This window comes from Salmo salar, chromosome 03, assembly GCF_965601325.2.
Source record: "Salmo salar chromosome 03, fSalSal1, whole genome shotgun sequence".
In the NCBI taxonomy this organism is placed as follows: domain Eukaryota; kingdom Metazoa; phylum Chordata; class Actinopteri; order Salmoniformes; family Salmonidae; genus Salmo; species Salmo salar.
Window position 1 is genome coordinate 4634043 of NC_138293.1, and position 10310 is coordinate 4644352.

Genomic DNA, 10310 nt, shown 5'->3' on the forward strand with positions numbered 1-10310 from the left:
GACTTGATACATATCAATCAAACAGGGTTTATTAAAAATAGACACAAACTAATACAAGAACATGTTTCAGTGTAAAACAATACGCAAAAATATATGGCTTTATCAACAATGGCTGTTGATGCCGAAAAGGCTTTCGACCATCTTCAATGACCATTTCTATTCGAAACTTTAGAAGCGTTGAACTTTCCAGCTAAAATAATACATTTTATAAAAATATTATATACATTTCCTAAAGCAAAACTATACACACATAATACATTATCTGATGAAATTGCTTTAGAAAGGGGCACAAGACAGGGATGTCCCCTCTCCCCCTTCCTGTTTGCTCTGGCAATTTAACCACTTGCAGAAAGAATTAGACAGGACACAAACGTAACACGTATCAGTAAACCTATTTGCAGATCTCCTGATATACCTGACCAATATTGAAAACTCAATTCCCCCCTTGCGAATTTTTTTTTATTTCAGAATACTCTAAAATCTCAGGATATAAAATGTACGTGGAAAGAAAATCTGAAATAATGGCAATAGACAAAGGAATAACTCATGATGTATAGCAATCCCTTAAGTGGACCACAAAACATAACAAGTACTTAGGATGGTTAATAAGTGACAAATAAAATATAACTTCAACCCATTACTCAACAATATGAAAGCAGATCTAATTAAATGGAACAATCGTCCCATAAATCTTACAGGTAGAATAAACCTCTTCAGAATGCCATGGCTCCCAAAGTTATTTATTCTCGATAATACCAATTACCCCACCGAAGACATTCTTTAAAAAAAGTATACTCGGACAAAAGAGACTTTATATGGGCAAATAAAACTCAGAGTAAAATAGAAAGTTTTACATCTTCCCGAAGTCGGAGGGGGGTTTTAACCTTCCAGTCTTGGAATTGTATCAACTCACTACCCAAGGCTTTTATTCAACACATATAGTTAAATACACTAAAGAGGGACAATGGGGACATATTGAAGATGTACACGCTCATCCTCAGAATCGTTTTATGTGTCTGTTTTCAAAGGATAAAGACAAGAACATGAACAACTTCACAAATATGGAACACTACAACAATCTGGAAGAAAATGGAATGTATTCAACAAGAACCAATATCCCTCCCTAAAAACCACAACCTTATGGAACAATCCTTGGATAGATTTTCAGAATTCACTGATAAATTGGTCCACATGAAAAAAACTAAAGGCATAGAAATCATAAATTACTTGGTAATAGGAAATACATTTATCTCCATGATAGAATTAAAAAGCAATTTTGGATTGACTTAATGTAGATATTTTTCAAATACATGCAACTTGAAAGTTTCATATCAAGACATTTCGGTATGAAATCTTTTGATACCAGAGCAATCTTGAGGGAATCCTATTTGAGTCAGAAAATTATATTTAAATGATAGGTAAGATATACAAAACCTTGCAGAGAGCCTATTCAATTGACAATCCCTTTCGTACAACAACTTACACAAAAAACGACTACATCTCATCTGCCCAGAGCCGCAATGCTCACACCCCCATCCCTAGTGCATGCATTATTGTTTGCCACATGGTCTTAAATTGTAACAATTTGTTTTTCTCCGTCACCCATGCTATTTCAGTATTTAAATAATAAATCATTATTTTTCTTTTGTGTTAATGATGGCGATTTGATTGATTTCATGGTTTTCTTTGTATATTTTTTTTCAAGATGAGTGATAAGAGAATCGTCCAACCAATTGGGTATCTCACTACACCCTCTCACATGCCATGTTTTGAAATATGCAGACAGACAGTTTACATTGTAATACTTCTGACAGCCAACTTTCTAGCTCCGCCCATAACTTTTGGACTTCAAAGCGTTCCCAGAAAGCATGCATTATTGAGTCATTGTTAGTTTTACACTTAACTTGTCAGAAGTATTACAACGTAAATATACTTTTTAATCAGTCTGCATATTTCTCGACATGACATATGAGGGTGCAGTGAGATACCCGATGGGTTGGACGATACTTTTCTAGAAAAAACGTAGACTTAAAAAAACTGGAAATCAACCAATCCGCCGTTGTTAAGACAATGGAAAGGTAAAATGCTTTATTATTTAAATGTTGAAAGTGGAGAGAAACACGGAGAGAAATAAAATGTTGCAGTTTGAGGCCATGAGGCGGAGAGTGATGCGGGCGCTGGAGATGGTGGGGGGAGCAGGTGGGTCTGGGTAAGGGTGATGTTGTGGATTTTTTTGTGTGTGTCTGTATGCTGCTGTTTTGTATTGTTTAAAATTAATACCAACTACTGAGAAGTGCACAGGAAAGGCGTACATTTCTTATGTCTGAATCGGCCCCTTCATTAGAACTGGTGACCCTTTCGCTATATTGTACATGGATTACAACGTCTGGTGTCCCAAATGGCACCCTATTCCCATAAGAAAATATCAAAAGTAGTGCACTATATAGGGAATAGGGTGCCAATTTGGGACTATTACAAGGTCATGCCCGTGACCAGGTTACTCCCTATTTTAAATCCAGAATATAAACTGGACTGGTTTATATTCTGAATGGATGTCGAAGTGGATTGAACGTGAAAGGGAAATAAAACCTATTCTGTTTCATGCTCGGCCTCGTCTACCCCTTCAAGATCTTAATATATATATTTATATATATAAATATATAATATATAATATATATATATATATAAACATTTCAAGATCTTCATGAACAAGAAAAAAATGAGATGGACAGGGAGGACCTGATCCTAGATCAGCAATCATCTCTCAGTTGTATAGTGTAGGTCCCGTGTGGCTCAGTTGGTAGAGCATGGTGTTTGCAACGCCAGGGTTGTGGGTTCGATTCCCACGGGGGACCAGCACGGAGAAAAAATTTATGAAATGTATGCATTCACTACTGTAAGTCGCTCTAGATAAGAGCGTCTGCTAAATGACTAAAATGTAATTTTACGATGCGCTTTATGAGGCCCAGTCAATAACTCCCACAAATCAGACTATTACGTTTCAGGTAATACCCAAATGCAGACTGTGTTGAAGTAACAATGTTTATTACAGCAACAAGAGGAAGGAAAACGACAGGTCAAAGCAGGCAAGGGTCGATAATCAAGAGTAGGGGAAAAGGCACAGGACTGCAGGCAGGCAGGCTCAGGGACAGGACAGGCAAAGGTCAAAACCAGGAGAGCGCGAGGAAAAAGAGAGACCGGGGAAAAACAGGAGTAGAGAACAAAAACGCTGGTTGACTTGACAAACAAGATGAACTGGCAACGGCCAAAGAACACAGGTATAAGTACCCAGGGGAGAATGGGCGACACCTGGAGGATGGTAGAGACAGGCGAAAGGGCGTGACACAGACAACATAACTTTAAATAGTCAGGTAAAAGTGTTCTGGCTGGTCGTGGTGATAACATGGTGTAAAGGTATAAACCTCTCCAGCTGTAGAGGGCTTTAACTGGGCCAGCTGCCCCTAGCTACCCTCTAGGCTGTAGAGGGCTTGAACTGGGCCAGCTGTCCCTAGCTACCCTCTAGGCTGTAGAGGGCTTGAACTGGGCCAGCTGTCCCTAGCTACCCTCTAGGCTGTAGAGGGCCTGAACTGGGCCAGCTGCCCCTAGCTACCCTCTAGGCTGTAGAGGGCTTGAACTGGGCCAGCTGTCCCTAGCTACCCTCTAGGCTGTAGAGGGCCTGAACTGGGCCAGCTGTCCCTAGCTACCCTCTAGGCTGTAGAGGGCTTGAACTGGGCCAGCTGTCCCTAGCTACCCTCTAGGCTGTAGAGGGCTTGAACTGGGCCAGCTGTCCCTAGCTACCCTCTAGGCTGTAGAGGGCTTGAACTGGGCCAGCTGTCCCTAGCTACCCTCTAGGCTGTAGAGGGCCTGAACTGGGCCAGCTGTCCCTAGCTACCCTCTAGGCTGTAGAGGGCTTGAACTGGGCCAGCTGTCCCTAGCTACCCTCTAGGCTGTAGAGGGCCTGAACTGGGCCAGCTGCCCCTAGCTACCCTCTAGGCTGTAGAGGGCTTGAACTGGGCCAGCTGTCCCTAGCTACCCTCTAGGCTGTAGAGGGCCTGAACTGGGCCAGCTGTCCCTAGCTACCCTCTAGGCTGTAGAGGGCCTGAACTGGGCCAGCTGTCCCTAGCTACCCTCTAGGCTGTAGAGGGCTTGAACTGGGCCAGCTGCCCCTAGCTACCCTCTAGGCTGTAGAGGGCTTGAACTGGGCCAGCTGTCCCTAGCTACCCTCTAGGCTGTAGAGGGCTTGAACTGGGCCAGCTGTCCCTAGCTACCCTCTAGGCTGTAGAGGGCTTGAACTGGGCCAGCTGTCCCTAGCTACCCTCTAGGCTGTAGAGGGCCTGAACTGGGCCAGCTGCCCCTAGCTACCCTCTAGCCTGTAGAGGGCTTGAACTGGGCCAGCTGTCCCTAGCTACCCTCTAGCCTGTAGAGGGCTTGAACTGGGCCAGCTGTCCCTAGCTACCCTCTAGCCTGTAGAGGGCTTGAACTGGGCCAGCTGTCCCTAGCTACCCTCTAGCCTGTAGAGGGCTTGAACTGGGCCAGCTGTCCCTAGCTACCCTCTAGGCTGTAGAGGGCTTGAACTGGGCCAGCTGTCCCTAGCTACCCTCTAGGCTGTAGAGGGCTTGAACTGGGCCAGCTGCCCCTAGCTACCCTCTAGGCTGTGTAGGCTGTCATTGTAAATAATAATTTGTTGTTAATTGACTTGCCTAGTTAAATAAAAGGTTAAAAAAAAAAAAAAAAAAACTTGTGCTCATAAAAATATAATGATATATTTGCTTGTACAGGGCTAGTGTGTGGGTGCAGGCTTTTGTTCTAGCCAAGCAGGAATGCAACCAATTAATTGAATAACAGTCTGGCCTATTATCAGTTGATTAGTACAATCAGGCTGCAACAAAACCCTGCAGGCACACAAACACCGGCAACACCCCTGTTTGAACTTGGTGCTGTTTGCGCTTAAGACGAAAAACTCTGCAACAAAATGAGTCCGTTATTACCAGTGTACACTATCAATAATAACCTGTTTACAGTATTAATTATTTCCTTGTTATACATACTGTTTGGCTTGTTATGAAGAGGTTGTTTAAGGACACCTACAACCAGGTGGTTCTCAGGCTAGAACAGAGTACCATACCGTACTTTACAACAATTTTTTTTTTAAAAGATCACGGTTTCTAAATGTGGCATAACTCCTGACCTGTACCATGAAGTGTTGGGTGTTTCCTTATGGGGTAGATTAGACAAACAAGTGACATTTCATATTAAATGTTTTTTGTTGTTGTTGGTAATCAGGTTGATGAGTCGAAAACAGTAGCATATTGGTCATGTTATATTAGTCAAGGAAGTCTCTGTGATAATGTAGGTGATGTCATTATCGGTAGTCCTATTGTACCGATAATGTAGGCGATGTCATTGTCGGTAGTCCTATTGTACTGATAATGTAGGCGATGTCATTGTCAGTAGTCCTATTGTACTGATAATGTAGGCGATGTCATTGTCGGTAGTCCTATTGTACTGATAATGTAGGCGATGTCATTGTCGGTAGTCCTATTGTACTGATAATGTAGGCGATGTCATTGTCAGTAGTCCTATTGTACTGATAATGTAGGACACGTCATTATCAGTAGTCCTATTGTACTGATAATGTAGGTGATGTCATTATCAGTAGTCCTATTGTGCTGATAATGTAGGCAATGTCATTATCCGTAGTCCTATTGTACAGATAATGTAGGTGATGTCATTATCAGTAGTCCTATTGTACTGATAATGTAGGCGATGTCATTGTCAGTAGTCCTATTGTACTGATAATGTAGGTGATGTCATTATCAGTAGTCCTATTGTGCTGATAATGTAGGCGATGTCATTATCCGTAGTCCTATTGTACCGATAATGCAGGTGAAGTCATTATCAGTAGTCCTATTGATAATGTATTTCCCTTTAAACTCTGAACCCATACATGGGAGCTCACGTTCATCTTCATTATTTTCTACAATGAAATATAGTATATTATACTATAATAATGCTTTTTACATAGAAATGTATCTTATTTCATCTACTTGTAGTACCAATAAGAATGTGATATTTGTAATATTGCTGTATAAAACATCTTCTGTCCGTGTGGACAGATACAAGGCGCGTCTGAAATGAACACAGCCATATACTTCTAGAGTTAAGCAATAAGGCCCGGAGGGGTGTGTATATAAAATATATTGGTCATATACCACAAACCCCTGAGGTGCCTTAACGCTATTATAAACTGGTTACCAACGTAATTAGAACAGTAAACAAGTAGTTATGCGTCATACCTGTGGTACAGTATATTGTCTGATATACCACAGCTTTCAGCCAATCAGTATTCAGGGCTCGAACTACCCAGTTTATAATGTTCCATGTCCACTGAATTACAGTTACGGTGGTGCAGGAGTGTTAAGTCTTTGGTAATAATGGAGTTCAAAGGAACCCAGGCATCAATGGAACTAGTCTCCACTCGCCCTCCCTCTCTCCACTCGCCCTCCCCTCTCTCCACTCGCCCTCCCTCTCTCCACTCGCCCTCCCGCTCTCCACTCGCCCTCCCCTCTCTCTACTCGCCCTCCCTCTCTCCTCTCGGCCTCCTCTCTCTACTCGCCCTCCCTCTCTCCTCTTGGCCTCCTCTCTCCACTCGCCCCTCCTCTCTCCACTCGCCCTCCCTCTCTCCACTCGCCCTCCCTCTCTCCACTCGCCCTCCCCTCTCTCCACTCGCCCTCCCTCTCTCTACTCGCCCTCCCTCTCTCCTCTCGGCCTCCTCTCTCCACTCGCCCTCCCTCTCTCCACTCGCCCTCCCTCTCTCTACTCGCCCTCCCTCTCTCCTCTCGGCCTCCTCTCTCCACTCGCCCTCCCTCTCTCCACTCGCCCTCCCCTCTCTCCACTCGCCCTCCCTCTCTCTACTCGCCCTCCCTCTCTCCTCTTGGCCTCCTCTCTCCACTCGCCCTCCCTCTCTCTACTCGCCCTCCCTCTCTCCTCTTGGCCTCCTCTCTCCACTCGCCCTCCCTCTCTCTACTCGCCCTCCCTCTCTCCTCTTGGCCTCCTCTCTCCACTCGCCCTCCCTCTCTCTACTCGCCCTCCCTCTCTCCTCTCTCCTTCCTCTCTCCACTCGCCCTCCCTCTCTCCTCTCGGCCTCCTCTCTCCACTCGCCCTCCTCTCTCCACTCTCCTTCCTCTCTCCACTCTCCTTCCTCACTCCACTCGCCTTCCTCTCTCCACTCTCCTTCCTCTCTCCACTCGCCCTCCTCTCTCCACTCTCCTTTCTCTCAACTCGCCCTCCTCTCTCCACTCGCCCTCACTCTCTCCACTCGCCCTCACTCTCTCCACTCGCCCTCATTCTCTCCACTCGCCCTCACTCTCTCCTCTCGGCCTCCTCTCTCCACTCGCCCTCCTCTCTCCACTCTCCTTCCTCTCTCCACTCGCCCTCCTCTCTCCACTCTCATTCCTCTCCACTCGCCCTCCACTCGCCCTCACTCTCTCCACTCGCCCTCATTCTCTCCACTCGCTCTCACTCTCTCCTCTCTCCTTCCTCTCTCCACTCGCCCTCCACTCTCCACTCGTCCTCCTCTCTCCACTCGTCCTCCTCTCTTCACTCTCCTTCCTCTCTCCTCTCGCCCTCCACTCTCCACTCGTCCTCCTCTCTCCACTCGTCCTCCTCTCTCCACTCGTCCTCCTCTCTCCACTCTCCCTCCTCTCTCCACTCGCCCTCCCTCTCTCCACTCGCCCTCCCTCTCTCCACTCGCCCTCCCTCTCTCTACTCGCCCTCCCTCTCTCCTCTCGCCCTCCCTCTCTCCACTCGCCCTCCCTCTCTCTACTCGCCCTCCCTCTCTCCTCTCGCCCCCCTCTCTCCACTCGCCCTCCCTCTCTCCACTCGCCCTCCCTCTCTCTACTCGCCCTCCCTCTCTCCTCTCGCCCTCCCTCTCTCCACTCGCCCTCCCTCTCTCCCTCCCTCTCTCCACTCGCCCTCCCTCTCTCTACTCGCCCTCCCTCTCTCCTCTTGGCCTCCTCTCTCCACTCGCCCCTCCTCTCTCCACTCGCCCTCCCTCTCTCCACTCGCCCTCCCTCTCTCTACTCGCCCTCCCTCTCTCCTCTTGGCCTCCTCTCTCCACTCGCCCTCCCTCTCTCCACTCGCCCTCCCTCTCTCCTCTCGGCCTCCTCTCTCCACTCGCCCTCCCCTCTCTCCACTCGCCCTCCCTCTCTCCTCTCGGCCTCCTCTCTCCACTCGCCCTCCTCTCTCCACTCGCCCTCCTCTCTCCACTCTCCTTCCTCTCCACTCGCCCTCCTCTCTCCACTCGCCCTCACTCTCTCCACTCGCCCTCACTCTCTCCACTCGCCCTCCTCTCTCCACTCGCCCTCACTCTCTCCACTCGCCCTCACTCTCTCCACTCGCCCTCATTCTCTCCACTCGCCCTCACTCTCTCCTCTCGGCCTCCTCTCTCCACTCGCCCTCCTCTCTCCACTCTCCTTCCTCTCTCCACTCGCCCTCCTCTCTCCACTCTCCTTCCTCTCTCCACTCGCCCTCCTCTCTCCACTCTCCTTCCTCTCCACTCGCCCTCCACTCGCCCTCCCTCTCTCCACTCGCCCTCATTCTCTCCACTCGCTCTCACTCTCTCCTTCCTCTCTCCACTCGCCCTCCACTCTCCACTCGTCCTCCTCTCTCCACTCGTCCTCCTCTCTTCACTCTCCTTCCTCTCTCCACTCGCCCTCCACTCTCCACTCGTCCTCCTCTCTCCACTCGTCCTCCTCTCTCCACTCTCCCTCCTCTCTCCACTCTCCTTCCTCTCCACTCGCCCTCCTCTCTCCACTCGCCCTCCTCTCTCCACTCGCCCTCACTCTCTCCACTTGCCCTCACTCTCTCCACTCTCCTTCCTCTCTCCACTCGCCCTCCTCTCTCCACTCGTCCTCCCACTCTCCACTCGTCCTCCCACTCTCCACTCTCCTTCCACTCTCCACTCTCCTCCCCTCTCTCCACTCGCCCTCCCTCTCTCCTCTCGGCCTCCTCTCTCCACTCGCCCTCCTCTCTCCACTCTCCTTCCTCTCTCCACTCTCCTTCCTCTCTCCATTCGCCTTCCGCTCTCCACGCTCCTTCCTCTCTCCACTCGCCCTCCTCTCTCCACTCTCCTTCCTCTCCACTCGCCCTCCTCTCTCCACTCGCCCTCACTCTCTCCACTGGCCCTCACTCTCTCCACTCGCCCTCATTCTCTCCACTCGCCCTCACTCTCTCCTCTCGGCCTCCTCTCTCCACTCGCCTTCCTCTCTCCACTCTCCTTCCTCTCTCCACTCTCCTTCCTCTCTCCACTCGCCCTCCTCTCTCCACTCGCCCTCACTCTCTCCACTCGCCCTCACTCTCTCCACTCGCCCTCACTCTCTCCACTCGCCCTCATTCTCTCCACTCGCCCTCACTCTCTCCTCTCGGCCTCCTCTCTCCACTCGCCCTCCTCTCTCCACTCTCCTTCCTCTCTCCACTCGCCCTCCTCTCTCCACTCTCCTTTCTCTCTCCACTCTCCTTCATCTCTCCACTCGCCCTCCTCTCTCCACTCTCCTTCCTCTCCAATCGCCCTCCACTCGCCCTCACTCTCTCCACTCGCCCTCATTCTCTCCACTCGCTCTCACTCTCTCCTCTCTCCTTCCTCTCTCCACTCGCGCCCCACTCTCCACTCGTCCTCCTCTCTCCACTCGTCCTCCTCTCTTCACTCTCCTTCCTCTCTCCACTCGCCCTCCACTCTCCACTCGTCCTCCTCTCTCCACTCGTCCTCCTCTCTCCACTCTCCCTCCTCTCTCCTCTCCTTCCTCTCCACTCGCCCTCCTCTCTCCACTCGCCCTCCTCTCTCCACTCGCCCTCACTCTCTCCACTCGCCCTCACTCTCTCCACTCGCCCTCCCCTCTCTCCACTCGCCCTCCCTCTCTCCTCTCGGCCTCCTCTCTCCTCTCGGCCTCCTCTCTCCACTCGCCCTACCTCTCTCCACTCGCCCTCCCTCTCTCTACTCGCCCTCCCCCTCTCCTCTTGGCCTCCTCTCTCCACTCGCCCTCCCTCTCTCCACTCGCCCTCCCCTCTCTCCACTCGCCCTCCCTCTCTCCTCTCGGCCTCCTCTCTCCACTCGCCCTCCTCTCTCCACTCTCCTTCCTCTCCACTCGCCCTCCTCTCTCCACTCGCCCTCCTCTCTCCACTCGCCCTCACTCTCTCCACTCGCCCTCACTCTCTCCACTCTCCTTCCTCTCTCCACTCGCCCTCCTCTCTCCACTCGCCCTCCCTCTCTCCACTCGCCCTCCCCTCTCTCCACTCGCCCTCCCTCTCTCCTC